A 20731-nucleotide genomic window follows, 5' to 3' on the forward strand; every position below is an offset into this window, starting at 1 on the left:
CTCTCTCTGTCCCAAAAATAAATAAACGTTGAAAAAAAAAATTGAAAAAAAAAAATAAAATGGAGATAATAAAGCTACAGAATAATAGCAACGGCAATAATAATAACAGAGAGATGCTATTATAACTCGGTTTTGCTTTCAGAAAATGTTTTGCTTGCAAAACATTTGTGCAAGAGGAAGAATAAGAATGAGTTTGTTTCTAAGAACAAATGCAACTATTTTCTCTGCTGGCCATTAAGGAAACTTTCCTGGGGAAGGAAAAGTCCTAATTCCATTTTGGGAGGAAATTAGGGGAATTTATGATTTAGTACGTCCCAGATTGATTGTAACTTTTCATGACCGGGCTAAGATGGGCTCGGAATGGCCAAACACGTTTGGATGTTACGTTTCAGTGAGGCCCGGGCGTTGCCAACAGTTGATAGTTACGGTAGCTGTGATTCAGTTGGGGGAACAGCAGCCTCGACCTGAGAAAAATGTAGTGCTATAGTAACAAGTCAAATTGTTGGCATTGTCAGTAGCTGTGATTTCACTTTATTGATTGTCTCCTGTGAAACATGAGGCTCTTTATTTGAATCATTTGTATAGGTGTCATATTGGGTTAATTGCAAAGCAATTGGATTTAATAATAATATAACGGTGTATCCACGTACATCGATTGCTAGAATTGTGAGATATGAATTGCACTTGATCGTGAGGTTGTGCTTCCAGTGCTATGATGAGCAAGTCCCAGGCTAATCGTGTAAATGTAAGCTGCCCAGGGTGAGCTGTAACATATATGCCAGTCGAGCTTGTAATTGCAAATACTTTACAGGGCTGGAACATGATTGGATGCCCTTGAACTTGAATTGTTTTAAAAAGCACAGCTTTATGTTGAGTTAACAGCGAGCCGTTAAGATCAGTACCAATGTAAACACAGAGAATGAAGGCTTTCTGTTGGCCACGCTTTCCTGCAGATTTTCATAGTTGCTGAAATTATTTTGCTCTTAGCTAAGCTGTTTTGTCTTTGTTGGTCCTTTCAGTAAGGAATGCAAGAAAGATGGTTCTCAAAGTGAACAGAAATTCCCAAAAAAAGCAAGGACACATACAAAATAAAGCAACAACCAAGTCCATTATTTCACAACAACTAAGGAAACAACACAGTCATATATTTGCATAATTATTTTCACATTTAAAACTCGTGGATATTTTTCAGTTCTCCAGTTGAAGAATGTTCCTTTCCAAGAGGGAGGAAGCAGGGGAAAAAATAGACTTTCTGGGAAATTTTCACATCCATATGATGAAGAAAAACTAAAGAAAAAATTCAAGTCAAATCTGAGTAGGAAAATTTCAGAGGTGTCAGAGAAAGAAGAAAAAGGAGGATGAGGAGGTGTTATCAAATGAGAAGGTTAACTCAGTACATATAGTCTGGTATGCTATAGACACTCAATAAACATCTCTGAATCAATAACTCGATTAACCAAGCTTAAAAAAAAGTTGTGAAGTTGGTAATGCATCAAAACATATTGCCCAGATTGCAGTCTATCATGCAGCTAAAAAGGAATAACAAATGTTCTTTATTAGGCCTTTATGAGGCCATTCTTTATTAGGCTACGTGAATTTACCTTAACGTGTCTTCATGTTAGATTTACGTTGTCCACCATTTTCCCCAGCATCATTGCTATAACATCTTCTTAGTATCATTTGACTCCCTGGTCAAATTGGAGAGGTCACTGGGAGAATCACTGACTTCTAGAATTCAACCAAACCCAGCAAGTAAAATCATCCACCTACCCGCAAATTCTTCCCGTTTCCCGACCATCTGGAGAAGCTGACTGTCTCGCCAATTCGAAGACAACTTTGGAGGGTACTAAATCCAAAACAAAAGTAGATACATTGAATGAGCGTATTTATCTATTAACACATTAGCTATGTTTATTAGTCCCCTACAGGGTGATCTCTTTATGAACACAGAGCCATGCTACAAGCTGGTTTTTAACTGTCTTCCAGAAACGTCCGAATGAACGTGCTAAAGACTGAGCTGCAGGTGCTGTCTACACACTAATGAGTTCCATGACCACGTGCTCCGAGTAATGCGTCTATGACCACGTGCTCCGAGCTGCTCTGGGGCGCAGATGACAGCTGAATCAACTGAAAGGAACTGCGGTAAAAGGGGACAAGAAAGGAAGCTACCTTTATCGTGCACGGATCTTTATTCTAATTGAGTGTGGATGTAGTGATAATCTTGCAGACTTAGAAGGAATGCAGGAACCTAGGAAATTGTAAATGGGAGGCCTAAGTGAGATGAGACACTACCAAGGGGAAAACTTTATTTATTTATTTATTTTGTTTAACGTTTATTTTTATTTTTGAGAGACAGCACGAGCCGAGGAGGTCCAGAGAGACAAGGGGACAGAGGATCTGGCGGGCTCCCGGCTGACAGCAGAGACCCCGATGCGGGGCTCCAATTCATGAACTGTGAGAGCGTGACCTGAGCCGAAGTCGGATGCTCAACCGACCGAGCCACCCAGGCGCCCCCAAAACTTCATATTTCTGACAAAAGGTGAGTGCACGGCATTTCCCAGTGTGATGAGGTAACAGGAAGCAGAACCTCCGCTGTGCTTACAGTCCTGTCTCCTGGGCCTTTTGATTTCACCACATAGATGCCAGACACTGGCTTTTCTTAATTACGACAAGACTCCTATTAAATAAAAAGAAAAGAGTAAGAATCAGCCAAAGAAGGAAAACAACATGAAAATAACGAATCTTGGGGCTCCCGAGTGGCTCAGTCAGTTGAGAATCCGACTTCGGCTCAGGTCATGATCTCGCAGTTTGTGAGTTCGAGCCCCACGTCGGGCTCTGTGCTGACGGCTCAGAGCCTGCACCCTGCTTTGGATTCTGTGTCTCCTTCTCTCTCTGCTCCTCCCCCACTACACCTCTGTATCTCTCTCTCTCTCTCTCTGTCAAAAATAAATAAACATTTAAAAAAAATTTTTGACTAAACAATGAATCTTGCCTGACTATTCAATTTTTTATGGAGTTGCTCATGAAGACTCCTGTTGTATAAAAAGTACAGCAATTTTTTTAAAAATTTTGTTTAATGTTTACTTATTTTTGAGAGAGAGAGAGAGAGAGAGAGAGAGAGGCAGACCATGGGCAGGGGAGGGGCAGAGAGAGAGAGAGACTCGGAATCCGAAGCAGGCTCCAGGCCCTGAGCTGTCAGCACAGAGCCTGATGTGGGGATCAAACCCACGAACCGTGAGATCATGACCTGAGCCGAAGTCAGACCCTTAAATGACAGAGCCACCCAGGCACCCCAAAAGTACAGCAATTTTTAACTGTTAGGATGACCCTTGGACCCAAGACCCAAGAAAAGTAAAAACCATGAAGTGCTTTTCTTATCCTAGGAGATTCTTCCTCTGAATGAACTAATGTTAGTTACATTTTACGTATTCTATGGGCACTTTTTTCTTTGTTCATAAGCGTTTTATTCATAGCCTGGAAAACACAAAAATTAAAAATCCTATTTGCTTTTGGCTCTATCTACTCTTGAGTCCTATCTTCCCTTTTCTACCTTATTTCTAAGGCCTCTCCATTATAACAGCAAAGAAAACCCAGAAGCCTACGGTGTCTGAGCAAAATCTCACCAAAATGCTCCACCCTCCAACACCTGTGCCCTGTGCCCCACGGGCAAATACCTACTAAAAAATGGGGCTGGGAAGGGAGATCAGAGAGGGGGGAGGAGAAGGAGGAGGGGCAACTGGGTTGAAAAATGTAACCTGGTAGCATACTGTGGGAAACCTGTGCTCACGATCTATTTCTCTTCAGCTTGAGTTTCTATCTTATGAAAGATTTGCAATCTTTATCCTGTCACGGAACAAATAGAACCATGACTATTGTTTCACAATCTATGAGGCCAATTGCACGGACTGATTGCATGTTTCTTCTTCTATCACATTTCCAACAGTTGCAAATATTTCTCCCGCTGGGAAGTCAGGATGTCACCTTGGTTTACTATGGGAGGCGGGCATTCGAACTGGAAAGACGGCCAGTGATTGGCTCTTGGGGGCGGAGCACAGTTGGTGATCCACCCACCCCCATCCTGTGCTCCGATTACGCACTGATCACTGGACTCATTGCTTCACCAACACCTATTTCGTTTCCAGGCACTTGTTCATGTCCACACCGACCATATTACAGTCCCCAAAGCAGGGCCCCTGCTCTAGCATTTATGGCCATACTTGCCGGACTATCATTATATTTGAAATCAAACTGTCTCAGAAGATGGAGAATACGAGGTGGTCATATTCACTGTATTTTTTCCTGTCCTTTCATCTATTACAATCTATCCCATTTTTTTAGGAACTTCTCTAAACGGTCCCCCTTCAAGAAAACTCTTAACTATTCCACCGTATGACTCTCTTTCTGAACTAATAGTTTGAAAAATGTTGTCTTATATTAATTATGTTGATTTACATCTATTGAACGTATTATTACAATGTTATATTATAATCTCATCCATGCTATTGTTTTTTACCATGTGAAATAAACCCTGCCTCTGTTACTTTCATAAAAATGTAGGGGTGTCTGGGTGGCTCAGTCAGTTAAGTGTCTGACTTCATCTCAGGTCATGATCTCATGGTTTATGAGTTCGAGCCCTGCATCAGGCTCTGAGCTGTCAGCCTGCTTCAGATACCGTGTCTCCCTCTCTCTCTCTGCCCCTCTCCCGCTCATGCTCTGTCTTTCTCTCTCTCTCAAAAATAAATAAACGTTAAAATTTTTTAAAAAAAATGCAGAAGAGGGGAGTTTTTTCTTGTCAAGTATACTACGTGTATGACACATATATACTGGAGTTTATTCACTACATATATATGTTGGGAGTTTTTAGCTTCCTAAGGCTGTTTGTGTTTAAAAACTACTTTGCCTGCACCCTCAGCCCTCTAAAAGAGACACATATATAATCAATTTATTTAAGCAATTATAGATGAAGGCACACACTGTGGATCATCTAACCAAAGATCCTTCGTGACAAGCCTTAAAAATCTCATGCCAAGATAGGAACAGCAGTAGGGAACCTATTCCTATGGGCTGTGCCAGTCTAGAGACACAATGATATCACCTCATAATTATGCCTTGTATTTTCTTGTTTCCTTATTTACTGTCTCTGAGTTTTTAAATAAAATGTTAGAACTATTGGAGTCTGAAGGGCTCAGATATATGCCTCTCTCCCACCACTAACACTACTTAGAATGTCTACTGACATTTTCTATACCTGGTCATCTGCTCTTTGCTTGAACAAACGCAGTGGACATAACATTTCTAATATTGACGTTCACATTATCAGGAAGCTCATTCTTTTTTTTTCAACGTTTATTTATTTTTGGGACAGAGAGAGACAGAGCATGAACGGGCGAGGGGCAGAGAGAGAGGGAGACACAGAATCGGAAACAGGCTCCAGGCTCTGAGCCATCAGCCCAGAGCCCGACGCGGGGCTCGAACTCACGGACCGTGAGATCGTGACCTGGTTGAAGTCGGACGCTTAACCGACTGCGCCACCCAGGCGCCCCAGGAAGCTCATTCTTATAGTGACCTGAAATTTGATTCATTACCTCTAACTTCTAAACTTTGGTCCTAGATACGCTCTCTGAAGGAATAAAGATCAATCTACCCACTTTTCCTAGGAAGCCCTCTTTCTGCGTGCAATGTTTCAGCTTGTTCCGCATGAGTGTTCTCTTCTCCAAATCAAGTCTACTCCATTCTTCCCGTGGTCCTTCTAGGCGTTTCAGCTTCCTTCATCTTCATTCACTGATTCACTTTTACTGAAGATCTACTAAGTTTAAAGTGTTGTGCTGCCTATGGTCTGTATAATGATGGGCAAAAGCGGACATTGTTCTGGTTCTCCTGGAACTCAGAGTCAAGGCAGAGAAGACAGACATTCATCATCCAGTCACACTAATGGATTGATAATTAAAAGCTCAGCTAAGTGCTCTGAAAGGAAAGAGTGGCATTCTGTACAAGCAGATGACGGCAGAACCTGATCTGGTCAGGGATCCAGGGAAGGTTTCTCCAAGAAAGTGGTGATTGAGCTGAGGTTTCAACAAACAGTGGAATAAAGGGTGAAGAGAAGGACAGACAAAAGAAGAGACAGAGGGATCGGCATGTTCGGGGATCCCAAAAGAGAGAGTACAGGGTCAAAGAAGGAAAGAATAGTATGGTGGAGTACAGAGAATGAGGGATAAAGAGGTAACTGTTAAAACTGGGGAGTCCAGGACAGAGAACATCACCAGGAGTCTTGCAGGCCTGGTAAAGGTTTGGGATTTCATCCTCAAAACAATAGGAAGCCACTGAAGGGTGTGGTGAATTGTGGCAAGTTCCCGGTCGCCAAATATTCTGGCTTTACTTCCTCCAGTGTTCCGTCCTGTGGGAAGACCGTGCATCCCTCCCTACTGAACTCAGGGGAGACTTTGTGTCCTGCTTTGGCCAATGAAATGCGGGCAGAAGTGGTGTGTGTCCCTTCTAGGCAGAAGCTTTAAGAGCCAGCATGTGGATCACACTTTCTCTTCAGTCATGTCATTGCTACCATGACCAGCAATGTTCCATACAGAGGCTGCTCCATCAGTGTGAATTCCAAAGTGAAATTTTCATGGAGCAAAGCCACAGACGTGCTGTGAATGAGCAGTAACCTGCTGTTGGTGAAAGCTAATGAGATTCCTGGGGCTGTTTGTTACGACAGTATGCCCTAACTCATTCTGACAGATACAAAGGATTTTACGGGGCATGACCAAATTTGTGTTTTGAAAAGATGAGTAACTACTGTTAAGAAACCAGACTGGAAGGAAACCAAAGTAGATTCTGGAAAACAAGTTAAGTCATTATTACATTGATCCAAGTAAAGGATGATAATAAAGTGGACATTGGTGAACACAGAAATACAAAGATGTAGATATAGCCAAAGCTATTTAGGAGATAAAATTTTCAGAGCTTAGTGATAGGTTTGGATCCTTGGTGGGAGAGGGGGATGGAGAAACAGAGGTATCAGAGATGATGTCTCAATTTCTGGCTAGGTTTCAGATCGACACAGATGGCTCATAAAGAAATGGGTAAAAGAAGAGGAGAACAATACTTAAAAGATCATGAGGTTAGTTTAGAACACACTGAACCTGAGGCACCTGAGTGGCTCAGTGGGTTAAGCGTCCAACTCCGGCTCAGGTCATGATCTCACGGTTCGTGAGTTCGAGCCCCGCGTCAGGCTCTGTGCTGACAGCTCAGAGCCAGGAGCCTGCTTCAGATTCTATGTCTCCCTCTCTCTCTGCTCCTCCCCTGCTGGCACTATGTCTCTCACATTGTCTCAGAAATAAATAAACATTAAAACACACACACACACACTGAACCTGAAGTACCTTTGAGGCAGACAAGTGTTCAGTGGGCTACTGGCCACAGGTCTAGAACCCAAAGGTCAGGTTAAAGAGACAAACTTAGGAATCACTGTATATGGATGGTAACCATGAGCAGCAGTCAGTTTGCTAGGTACAGAGTAAATAGTAAAAAAGATTTAGATAGATAGATAGATGATGGATAGATAGACTGATTTTAGGATTAAATGTTTGACTTTTTTTTTTAAGTTTATTTATTTATTTTGAGAGAGACAGAAAGTAGGGAAAGGGCAGAGATAGAGGGAGATAGAGAATCCCAAGCAGGCTCTGCACTGTCAGCACAGAGTCTGAATCGGAGCTCGATCCCACAAACCATGAGATCATGACCTGAGCCAAAATCAAGACTCGGACGCTTAACCAACTGAGCCACCCAGATGTCCCTAACTTCATTTTATTATCATTATTATTTTAAGTAGCCTCCACACCCAGCATGGAGCCCAATGTGGGATGAATTCATGACATTGAGATCAAGAGTCAGATGCTTAACTGACTGAGTCGCCCAGGTACCCCTAAGATTAAATGGTTAGAAGCTCCAAAATTTAACATCTGGGGACAAACTTACTCTTATCAAGAAGAATTGGCCAGAGAGGAGGAAGGAGAATCAGGAGAATATGATGTCTCCAAAGCCATAAGAAAAGACTTTTTCAAAAAAGATGAAGTGATTAAGTGTCCAGGCTGCTCAGAACTCAAGAAAACCACCATTGGATTGGGACTCCTGGGTGGCTCGCTGGGTTAAGCCACTGACTTCAGCTCAGGTCATGATCTCATAGTTTATGGGTTCGAGCCCCACGTCAGGCTCTGTGCTGACAGCTCAGAGCCTGGAGCCTGCTTTGGGTTCTGTGTCTCCCTCTCTCCCTCTGTCCCTCCCCTGCTCACACTCTCTATCTCTCTCTCTCTCTCAAAAATAAACATCAAAACAAATCGAAAAGAAAAGAAAAGAAAAGAAAAGAAAAGAAAAGAAAAGAAAAGAAAAGAAAAGAAAATCACCATTGGGTTTAGCAACATGAAGGTCACCAGAGGCCTTTGCCAAAGCTAGTTATTACCAGAACGATGAGGCGGAAGTCTGGCTGGTATGGGGCCACACACAGCTCTCCGTGTCCCTGCTGGCTATAGCACAAGGACAAGAGTGAAGCAAAGTCTGGGTGCTGCCGCAAGACATGTGCACAAGAGGATCAAGCTCTTATTTGCGAGTCCTTCTGCCAGGAGCCCACCGACAATCACGAACACGCTCCCTGCGTACACACGGTAACACGTCCTGCCCACTTTCGCCACCCTCTGCAGAAGTTACGCAAAAAATTATAGCTCTGAACCATAATAAAACCATTATTTAACATCACTTTGTGGGTATTTAGGAAAACAGAATTAACTACAGATGCCTCAATATTCAGTTATAAAACTAAACAGACTCTCAAAAAGTTTAGGCACATTAATTTAATCTAATTAAGAGGAAGTACCAAAAACCACAGTCAAAACGCATGCGCGTGCGCGTGCACACACACACACACACACCTTTCTATTGATAGTGTATATATCTATATTTATGTATATTCTTACTTTTAAATTAGAGTGGGTTTTGGGGGGTGAGGGGAAGTAGGAATAAAGAAAATTCTCCCTTATTTTTCTTCATTTCTGGTTCCGACTGCTCTTACAAATACTTTGACTATGTACCTCTAGCTTATTCACTTATAAAATAATCTGATTCTTCTGCCTTTTCACAAAATTCTTTGTTGTATGAATCCCTCTTTTGAATTGTTCCAGACCTGGCCTTTTCTTACCCACCCACTTCTTTGCCCCTCTCCAATCTATTTTGCATGAGCACCTGCCTGACAGAATCCTATTTCTAAAATCCTAGTTTAATTATTTCCTTGCCCTTTCAAGAACTTACAATGGCTCCCTATTTCCCATCACATGAAATGCAGAGTTGTCTACTTAGAACACAAGACTCGCCACAATCTCTCCCTATTTGACTCATTCCAGTGTTCTAACTACCGCCTGAAGTACGACTCCTGCTCGCCTTAAGGCCACGTCAGAACTGGCTCCCACACTCCTATTTGCACTTCCTCTATGCTTTGGTACCCACCTCTCTGACACGCCCTCTGCTACTCTCTTCACATAACCAAATCTCACCCATCTTTCAAGGCCCCGTAGGAAAAATCTACATGCAGAAATTACTTACCTTCTATAAGAAATTTGCCAATAAAAAAACTAATTCTCTGGGGTGCTTGGGAGGTTTAATCAGTTGAGCATTGTGCTCTTGGTTTTGGCGCAGGTCATGATCCCAGGGTCATGGGATGGAGCCCTGTGTCAGGCTCCACACTGAGAGTGGAACCTGCTTGAGATTCTCTCTCTCTCTCTCTCTCTCTTTCTCTCTGCCCCTATCCCCTGCTCGAGTACACTCTTTCTCTTAAAAAAAGATACTAATTCTCTGGAGATTTTACTATTACTATGCCACTCTCTTTTTTTTTAACTAAAAAAAAATTTTTTTAAGTGTATTTATTTATTTTGGGAGAGACAGAGACAGCACAAGTGGGGGAGGGGCAGAGGGAGAGGGAGACAGAGGACCCCAAGCAGGCTCCGCACCATCAGCGCAGAGGAGCCTGTGGGGGGGGACTCGAACGGAGGGAACCACGAGATCGTGACCTGAGCTGAAACCAAGAGTCTGACGCTTAACTGACTGAGCCACCCAGGTACTCCTATGCCACACTCTTTACATGAATCATCTCATCGAATGCTCAGCGTAGCCCTCGGAGGTAGGCAATAGCTTGAAGATGATCCAAGGAAGGATTAAGTCCTCCTATGGAAAGGACCCAGCACAGTGCCTACCCATAATAAGGATTCGATAAACGCCGACGGTCATTATGCCAGCTACAGAGATGTTGTAACCCTCCCAGGTCACACGGCAGCAAGTGGAAAGAGCGAAAATTCAACCTCCTGCTTCGGAGCCCACCCTCTTACCTCACGAAGAGCCCAATGCTCTGTCACGTCGCCAAACTTCTCAACTATGACAGTCAGCTATGATTTCTGCTCTCTGACTTCCTTAGCAGCTGGAGTGTCTGTACTCCTCTGCTGTACACTTGATGGCTATCTTAGTCAGACTCACTTTTTCTTCAGTGTCTGTCTCATCTCAAGCTGCCCAAGAGTGAAGACTACGGGTGTGCTGATAAATGTTTAACAACCGGCTCTCAAGGAGGAGAGGGAGCTGGTTCATAGTGTCCATCCACAGTGTTTGCTGCCTTCAGCGGCATAAACACTCCTACGATGATCTCTTTCGAGATACCAAAGCAAAGTCAACCAACCCGTAAAATTCCTAAAATTTTAACAATCGGTCTTGCGAGTCGGTGCAAGCTGGCTACAGTACAGGCCTGGTACGAAGAACTAGATGTTACGCTGGATTCTCTTGTCTTTGCTAGTGTCAAGCTTATTACCGAGCAAATAGGATACATGACCACATATCGGGAACTTCTGGTTCAAGGTTGCAAGTTACACGTAAACATTTACTTAGCCTACTTCCCCAAATCCCATTGAAATGATGATACACAAAAACTAATGCTCCCATAATAATACTTAAACAAGAAAGGGTGCCAACAGCCAATTAGAAAACTTTACAAATTCATTAAAGACAAGAAAGCAGATGGGCTCCTATTGATGGATAAGCCAAAGGAAACCACAGATTGAAACCGGCACCAGTGACGGCCGCCGTGGAAATGGCAACCATTCCTCCCAGAGAGACCCTCAGCAGGTATGGAGAGCTTACACGGACAGTGGAGCGAATAATCAGGGTAATTAATTAAAGGCTAAAAATTAGCTGGGCTAGTCTGTGCCCTCCCTCTCCTATGTGTTTTGAGCATTGTGTCCCCGGCTACAGGTCTCAGAATTGCTTTCCAAACCAAGGGCAACAGTTCTCTGGGAAGGAACCCCAGTGTGGACATTGGAGGCTGGAGAAAGAGAGAAGAGACTATACTCTCTGGACTTCCAACTGGACCCAGAGGGGGAAAGTGGGTATAACTCCGGCAGCCCCACTAAAGTCAAATCTGTCCCCCACCTCAGGTACTCAGTATCTGTTCAGTGGATGAATGAACGAATCCTATAGCTTGTAGACAGATGAAGGACTCCTTAGGCAACCCAACAGCCTAAGTAAATGCATACAAATTCTGGATTTAAAACCAATAAAAACGGGTTTTAGCGGCCACGTCGAAGAAGAGGGGGAATCTCCAAGGAACACAAATGAAGAGAAACATGGAAGGCAAGGTGTTCGGCATACACTGCACAGCCTACCTCCCACGCGGCTCTGGGTGACCACGTGTTACAGTTCTAGCCAACAGGATGTAAGCAGGAGCAGGCAAGGGATTTCTGGGAAAGCTTGTTTTTCCTATCTATAGATCATCCCTTCCTCCTTGTTTCTTCTCCCTTTTCCTCCCAGGACCATGGCTGTGAGGCTGGAAATGGAGTAGCCCACTTGCCACCAAGAGATAAGCAGAAGCATAAAAGCCACTCCTTGAGGGTGGAGGGACCCGAAGATACAGGGAGCTTGAGGAAGAAGACCCGGCTGAAAGTATTTCTTCCCTTCTCTAACTATTTCCAGCCTTCCTGCTATGTTAGAAAAACAAAACTCTCCCCACTTAGGCTGCTGTAGCAGGGTTTGGTTGCATCCATAAATGACATATTGTATGTCTGGAAACTTGAATGGAAGAAAAACACCCGTGAAAAATGGAAATTCTAGGCCTGAGATAAGTGTGTACAGGGGGTCTGAATGTATACTCCTTGCTTGACCCAGGAATCCTAAACTGAGAAATTAAGTTAAATAAAAAATTAAATTAGGGTGGGGCACTTGGGTGGCTCAGTTAAGCGTCGAACTTCGGCTCAGGTCACGATCTCACAGTTTGAAGGTTCGAACCCCACATCAGGCTCTGTGCTGACAGCTCGGAGCCTGGAGCCTGCTTCAGATTCTGTGTCTCCATCTCTCTCTGCTCCTCCCTCACTCACACTCTGTCTCTCTCTCTCTCTCTCTCTCTCAAAAAAATGAGTAAACAGTAAAAAAAAAAAAAAAAAAAGGAAGACAGATTTGAGGAAATTTCTCAGAATGTAGGACAGAGAGACTATGAAGTTATAGCTAAGAGCCACTGAAAACAGATCAAGAGGTTTCATATATATCAAATAAAAATGCCAGACAGAACAAAGGGCAGAAGAAGGGGAGAAGAGTTGATATTTAAGAAAATAACACCTGAGAATTTGCCAGAACTAAGTAAAACATAAATGAGTCTTCAAATTTCAGAAATATACAAACACCTTACCACTACAGTTTTTTAAATTCACAATTTAATACACATGGTGAAATTTCAGAATGTCAATGATAAGAAAAAAAATCATTAAAAAGCAAACGCTCATATGGAAACCAATTTGACAATAAATTTCATATATAAATAAAAAAAATAAATAAAACTAAAAAAAAAAAATAAAAAATAAAAAGCAAACGCTCTCATTATTCGATTAGAACATCATGCAATTTGTCATCAGCCACCGTAGATCTCTGTGGGAACTGAACTGCATCCTGCTGCTGCACAGGGACAATAACTCTCATCCTAAAATTCTATACCCAGCTAAACTTTTATTCCAGGCTGACAGTGAAATAGACATTTCAAACCAACAAAGTTTGAGACTTTATCTCACAATCACCATAAAAGAAATACTCTTTTTTTAAAAAGATCTACTATAGGGTTTACTTCAGTAACAAAAACAATTGAATCCGGAAGGAAGAAGGCAAGGACCAAACTTAAGGGTGAATTAAAAAACTGGTAAACATATTGTCAAAATTAAATAATGATCCACTCTAAATAAAAAATACTGATGATCAGTTTGAGAGAACTTTAAAAATAAAGTAACACTGGTGGGGTGCCTGGGTGGCTCAGTCGATTAAGCATCTGATGCTTGGTTTCAGTTCAGGTCATCATCTCGCAGTTTGTGAGATCGAGCCCCATGTTGGGCTCTACACTGTCAGTGTGGAGCCTGCTTGGGATTCTCTCTGTGTGTCCCTTCTCTGCTCGCACATGTGAGCACTCTCTCTCCATCAAAATAGATAAGTAAACATTAAAAAAAAAAAAAAAGAACTTGATGATCCAATAAAAAGCAGGAAAGGAGGGAGAGGATGGGGGTGAAAAAAACCCAGAAATACAAATTTAAATAAATTCTAAACAGAAAATCGAAAAACATAATGTTGACTAAACATACATACATTATATAAGTGTAAATAGATATTTTAAAACAAAAACATTGATCAATATAAAATATTGTTAATGGGCAGATATATGCACAAAAATATAACAACAAGGATAGGAAAGATGGTCACCAATTTCAGAATAATGGCTACCTCCAGAGGGGATGGAGATTGGAACTGAAAATAAGTATAAAGGGGCTTCAATATATCTTCCTGTGGTTTTTTTTTCCTGTACTGTGAAAGAAACCAAAAATAAAAAAAGGGAAAAAAGAAAAAAGGGAAGGGAAGGAGGGAAGGAAGAAAAAGGAAGAAAAGGAAGGAAGGAGCCATTCAATGCAAGAGTAATTCCACATAAGCAGTACAAGAAAGTGTCCCCTTGGGGAGCTTGGCTGGCTAAGTCAGAAGAGCATGTAACTCTTGATATCAGGGTCTTGAGTTCGAGCCCCACACTGGGTGTAGAGATTACTTAAATAAATATAAAACTTCAAAGAAAAATATTGCCCCCTCAACAAATTAAGAAGTAGGGAGAAACAGATATGGCACGAATGAGCAGGAAATAAGACCTGTGAAGGATGATTTGATAATAGTGTGTCCTCAGTTACTACTATCGTTGTTAACATTCTAACTGCAGAAATCTGCTGGGAGACAAAATGGGTTTAACTTGTGCGGGAAAAGACTGATAGGAGGTGAAGGAAGGGTCATGTGACTCTAAGAATTTTTTTAAATATTTGATAGAGGTGAGTGGGCATATTTTGGAAGATCCTGTTTCCTCACAATATTTACAAATAAGGATAATCTGACCAATAAAATCTCTTTCCGAAGGCAAAACGGTCCACCATGCGACTCGTTCTCCAACATGCTGGTATGGAAACATCCGGGTGAAAACGTGCAAGGAGTAAAAAGCCCCTTGGGACGTTTCCAATTCAAAAAGTCTCAAGTTCAGAAGGCTCCTCCACTCATTGCCCTTTGCCTTAACTCGGGGTGGGGGGCTCAGAGAAAGGAGGAGACGGGGGACATGAGGTGTAAACCTGCGTAAACCCCCCATTTACTTTACCCACACGTTCCGTGTCTCGGGAAGGCGAAGAATCGGTTGCAAAGAGAGCTGGAATCCATTTCAGCTTTCTACCTTTCCTCTCCCCACAATTTTCCAGAGAGTTGGCCACCCTCGCCTAGGCCAGACAACAAGGGAAAGTGGGATATAATTCTCTCTCTCTCTCAATGCAGGCCGGCCACGGGGACAGTATCGGCAGGAAAAGTTGCTCACAGGCTGTGTTGTTAGGTTTGTGGCGACTAAAATACAGCCCCTGCTCTCCTGTCCCTTTTCAGAGATGACAAAGATTTTCACCCAGACACTAAGACCACCGGACATGACATCTTGGGACAGTCCAGCGCCGACCCTGGGAGGGTCCCATGAATCCTTCGAGACCACCAGACATCACGACCTCTGCCACTCCGGTCAAAAGAGGGATTCTGAAATGTCACTTCCCCCCAGTTCTCTTTTTTTGTTGAGGTGTATTTTACATATTACAAAACATGTATGTTTTGCATATACAATTCTAAATATACAATTATAATTATACAAACATAAATATACAATTTTAGATATACAAAATACACAAATCATGTTGGTGGAACGATACATCCATCCCAGTCATGGTTCAATATAAAGTGGCCCTTTAAGGAAATTTATTATCTGAATAGATCCAATGGCAGTGAAACATGATAGCTTTTATTTCCAAATATCTTGCATTTGCAATCTTAGAACTAGCATCCGAGACGTGAAGATAATGAGATACAGGGTAGTAAATAGTATATTTTACCCCATCTATAAGAATAGTTCCACTTTCCATAGTCATTTAGATAAGAAACAGAAAATGCTATAAATCACTGTAAAGTGATTTGTACTTTAAAGCACAAATCTTAACAATTTGTATGCTGAAAAGTGATTAATCATACTTTATTTTCTTTTCAAATTTTCTTATACTGCCTCATGAATAAGCCAATACACCTTATCTTCTGTCCTATCTGAAAAATCTGGATGAACAGCCTAGGCCGAATTCCATTGTAGCAACAGGGGTACAGAGCTACAAATAATTCTCTTGAAGTCAAAGGAAAATAACAACAAATACAGGAACACCTTCCTCTGAAGTTCCTTTATTTTGGTTTAAACCTCTCTTAACAGGCTCTTTTCAAGTCTTTGGAGCATTATTAAACGATCCTACTATTGATTTTCCGCGCTCAGTACTGGTGAAATGGAGTGATTTGAGGACTAATGACTGAAGTCCACTCACTGTCTAAAGGACAGGTACAAAGGCAGACGTACCTGGAACTCATTCCTCCAACCATCCTCGTAACTTAGACTTCAGCGCCTGGAAATAGGACAGGTGGGAAATAGGACACGGAACTCAACTCATCTCTCTTACTTAAATATAGCACTGCTTCTATTTCTGTGACTTATCTTGGGAAATTTCATAAGTATTGGTATATTTTGCTATTCAGCATGGAGCCGTATGCTTCATTTCTACCTCTGAAATCCAAATTTCCAAGTAATCGCTTTTAGGAGAGCATTCCTCTATTTTCAGCTTCATTCTCCATGGGCCATTTATTTGTGATGCTGAGCCATTGAGTAACTAGAGGTTACAGAAAGAATTTGTCATGCCAGATTCCATCTTAAAAAGAAAAGCTTTTAAGACAAACAAACCAATTTTTTAAATGAGTAAAAGAAATGAATAGGCATTTCACGTAAGGGGGAGGGGAAGAATGGTCTCATAAGTTCAACCTCATAAATAATCAGGAAAATGCGCATTAAAACCACAATAAGACACCATTTCACACCCCATCAGATTAGCAAAAATTTGTAGTCTTACAATACCAAGTGTTGATGAGAATGTAGAAGTACAGAAATGCTCATACAAATTGGTAAGGGGGGGAGGTGTCTTTAGGGGTGGTATGTCAGGATGTCTACAACTTTAAAATGGTTCAGCAAAAAAAAAAAAAATGGGAAGGAGAAAAGAAAAAGCAAATATGATAAAATGTGTTTTTGAAAGTAGGGGGCAGGCTCTATCTAGGCGCAGAGGCTGCAAATTTGAATCATAGTTCTGATACTCATTAATGGTAATCTGGCTAATTTATTTAAGCTCTCTTTATGTCAGTTTCACTATCTGTGAAATGGTGTACTTGACAGAGCTGTGATAAATGCGGTAATTCACATCAAGTACTTAAAGTAGCCTCTGCCTCATCACAAGCCTTCAATAAATGTTAGTTATTACCTCAATTGGCTCCATTTTGCAGATGATGTAAGTTGAGACTCGGAAGGGTGATGTAACTTGTCCGGTCACATCGCTGGTTATTGGTGGCTGAGGCTAGAGAAGCTGGGGCTGCAGGGAAGCTCTCCCACTAATCAGCAGAGACAGCCACACAGCAGCCCCAGAACAGCAAACACCGGAAACAACACAAATGCCCATCCGTTGTAGAACGGACCACTGAATATTGTTACATTTCCATACCAGGATGCTATACAGCCAGGGAAAGGAACAAGACAGATTCACATGCAGAGCATCCAAAAAACTTAAAATGCATGGAAGGCTTTTATTTTATCCTTAAAGACGTTAGCCGGTGCAACAACAAGAGGACTGACTGAGCCACTAAAACTACCATAAAAGAAGAATTAAAAAATATGTTGGTTTACAATCACTTGGTATTTCATCACAGCACTTTTTGTTAAGAGCAAGAAAGTACTCTCTAAATGTTTAAGAGGTGAGGGGTGCCTGGGCGGCTCAGTCGGTTAAGCATCTGACTCTTGATTTTCTGTCAGGTCATGATCCCACAGTTTGTGAGATCAAGTCCCACATCGGGCTCTGCGCTGACAGTGCGGAGCCTGCTTGGCTTTCCCTGTCTCCCTCTCTCTCTCCGCCCCTTCCCACCCTCAAAAGAAATAAATAAACCAAAAAAATAAATAAACATTTAACAGGTAAACAGTACAAAACCAAAGAATTCCTCCTACAATGAACTAATTTACAGCTACTAAAATCATGTTTTTACATGAATATTTAGCGACATAGTGAAATGCTCACTATATAAACTTTAAAAATATAGGATTCCCAAACTTTAAATATATACAAACATATATATTTGCATGCATACATGTATATGTATATACATATATGTATATATGATACAAGATATTTGTGTATATACATATATTATATTTAAATAATATACATGACAGAATAAACCTGAAAGTTCTACATCAAAAAAAAAACTTTAAATTTTTTTTTAAAAAAATTTTTAACGTTTATTTACTTTTGAAAGAGAGAGAGAGACAGAGCATGAGCGGGGGAGGAGCAGAGAGAGAGGGAGACACAGAATCCGAAGCAGGCTCCAGGCTCCGAGCCATCAGCACAGAGCCCAACGCGGGGCTGGAACTCACGAACCGCGAGATCATGACCTGAGCCAAAGTCGGACGCTCAACCAACTGAGCCACCCAGGCACCCCAAAACTTTTTCTTTTTTAAAGGTTTTATTTTATTTTTTTTTAAGTAGGCTCCACACCCAAAGTGGGGACCAAACTCACAACCCTGAGGATCAGGAATCACATGCTCTACCAACTGAACCAGCCAGGTGCCCCTTGAAGGTATTATTTTAAAGTAATGAATACACCCAACGTGGGGTTTGAATTCACAACCCCAAGATCAAGAGTTGCGTGCTCCACCCATTGAGCCAGTCAGGTGCCCCTAAAAAAACCTTTTCTTAAAACTTAAAAGTGGTTTTCTTTGAATGGAGAGATGGAAAATGATTTTCCCTTTTTTTCCTTATCTCTAATCTAGATTTCCCACAGTGAAAATGTAAAACTGGTGACTCTGGAGAGCAATGAGGCAGCCTCTAATAAAGGTGTGGACTGCACACTTACAATCTGGAAACATTTCCACTCCTGGGTGAAAGTCCTCACCTGTGCTCAAGGAGACATGTACCAGAAAGTTCAGAGCAACACTGTCATGATAGAGAAAAAGCAGAAACAACCTACATCCACCTATGCTTCTATCCAGAAGTGTAGATATTAGACGGATATCTAGGCAGCAATTAAAAGTTAGGAAACAGAGGCACCACAAGCAAGGTGGGCATATCACAAAAAAATATAATGTGGAGTGATATATATCTGAAAAGGGCAGAAATGTAGGTGGACTATGCTACTGTTTATACAAAGATTAAAAACAAGCAAAATAAAACTATATGTGTATCTGTATTGTTTATGTATATATGCATATGTAGGAAAAGTATTTTTAGTACACGGAATGATAAACACCAAATGCAAGGCAAAGGTTATCTGTGGAATGTGAGGAAGGGAAACGAGATGGGGGGGGCGGGGAATGGAACACATGGATGGGGGTGTGGGGGGCAGGCAGGGACTGCCAGAATACCTGTAACACTTGATCTCTTGGACTAGTAGAGTACAGGTGTTTGTTGTTATATAATTCTCTGTGGGGTGTGTGTGTGTGTGTGTGTGTGTGTGTGTGTGTGCACGCACGTGTCTGAAATGTCTCACAATAAAATAGTACTCATATAATGAAAGAAAAATTTTAAATTAAGTTTACCTCTAGCCATGGAATGAATGGGGGGTGGGGGGTGGGTGGCCTCGTCAGATGTTAAGCATATGACTCTTGATTTTGGCTCAGCTCACGATCTCACGGTTGGTGAGATCGAGCCCCAGGCTGGGGCTGTCAGCACAGAGCCTGCTAGCCGTTATCTCCCTCTCTCTCTGCCCCTGCCCTGCTCTCTCTCTCTCAAAAATGAATAAACATTAAAAAAAAAAGAAATGTAATTCATCGGAGGTGCAATCATGGACATTTGGACTGATTACGTGTGGGGGGGCACTGATTGGGGTAAGGGGTGGGGAATCCAACTAGACTAATTTTTAAAACTATTTTTACATCTTTATTTTGGCAAAACAAGATTTCCAAACCAGAACATTTTAATTCCTGCAGAAACAGAAACGATTTTCAATGAGAATATCTGATTATAATTATTATCCAATTTTGTTTAAAACCCAAATTATCTCTACTGGGAGAAAAATTAAAACCTATGCACCCCCCCCCCAAAACATCCACATTTAAAGAAGGGGGTAAAGAAAGGCTGAATCTGTAAAGAGTTATAGGCATTTTATTCTCTCAGCATATTCTGGATTCAGGGGAAATTCTGTGGCTCAGAGCAGGCCCTGGATGACTAAACCCCGCTTCCAGCCTTGCCGAGGCCGATCATCCAAGCCCTGGCCGACTTTGTCACAGGGCAGAATGACACATTTGCACATGGTTAAACAGTTTCGTCAGTGAAATAGATTTCAACTCGCTTTAAAAGAAGGTCAAGAAAACATTCGGTGCATTCCACATTTTCCCTTAAGTATACCGTACCTTCCAGTTATGCTGCATTCTCTGTGCCTCAGAGCTCCGAAGCACTATTTAAATTGTGCACATAAATCATTTCATCCCCGGTGAAATATAGTCGTCTCCTGGGGAGAAGGAAGTGGTCACCTGTCCCAAGTGGCTACACCCTGGGGTGAGGACCCGCCTCGGCCACAATCAAAAGGCAGGTAAATCGAACGGACCCACATTCCGTCTTGGAGGCTCAAAGTCTGGAGAAGTTCTCATCTTTTCACCCACAACCTTTGGGTTAAAGGCTCTCGTTTTTAAAACTGGGAAATTCTACCTCCTGCCCACAGGATCTCAGCAGTTCCAGCGGGTGGGAAATGTAGGGTTACGAGAGCGGAAAGGATCATCAAAAAGGAAGGCTGAAGAAAGAAACTCAGGGAGAAGCTGGAAAAGGTTACACAACCCAGACATTAACAGATAGAAGTGGGGGTGGGTAAGCGCGTTCCCAGCAAAGACTTTCCTTCCACCAAAGACTCCACCGTAAGGTTCCTGTAACTCGCAGACGCGGCTTGACTGACAACAATTTTGTTTACACACCACACACCCTTGGGGAGAGCAGTCCTGCGTTTGCAAGCCACTGCCCGCGTTCTAGACGCTTCCCCGGGAAGGGAGCCGGCCTGCGAGGGGGCGGGGCTGCCGGGCCCGGGGAGGCCCCGCCCACGGCTGCACCTCAGCCCCGCCCACCCCGTC

At 42.2% G+C, this 20731-nt stretch overlaps 1 long non-coding RNA gene across 1 annotated transcript; it reads right to left on the bottom strand.

Annotated features, from left to right (window-relative positions):
* Positions 1–52: 52 nt before the first annotated feature.
* LOC147581321 (uncharacterized) lies at positions 53–20629 on the bottom strand. Its single transcript, XR_015251674.1, has 3 exons — positions 20024–20629; positions 1771–2677; positions 53–1688 (listed from the first exon to the last, which is right to left on the bottom strand). It is a non-coding gene; the product is annotated as an uncharacterized LOC147581321 (long non-coding RNA).
* Between the last annotated feature and the right edge of the window lie 102 nt (positions 20630–20731).

This window comes from Puma concolor, chromosome B2 (assembly GCF_028749965.1).
Source record: "Puma concolor isolate L17-30 chromosome B2, mPumCon1.1.hap2, whole genome shotgun sequence".
NCBI lineage: Eukaryota > Metazoa > Chordata > Mammalia > Carnivora > Felidae > Puma > Puma concolor.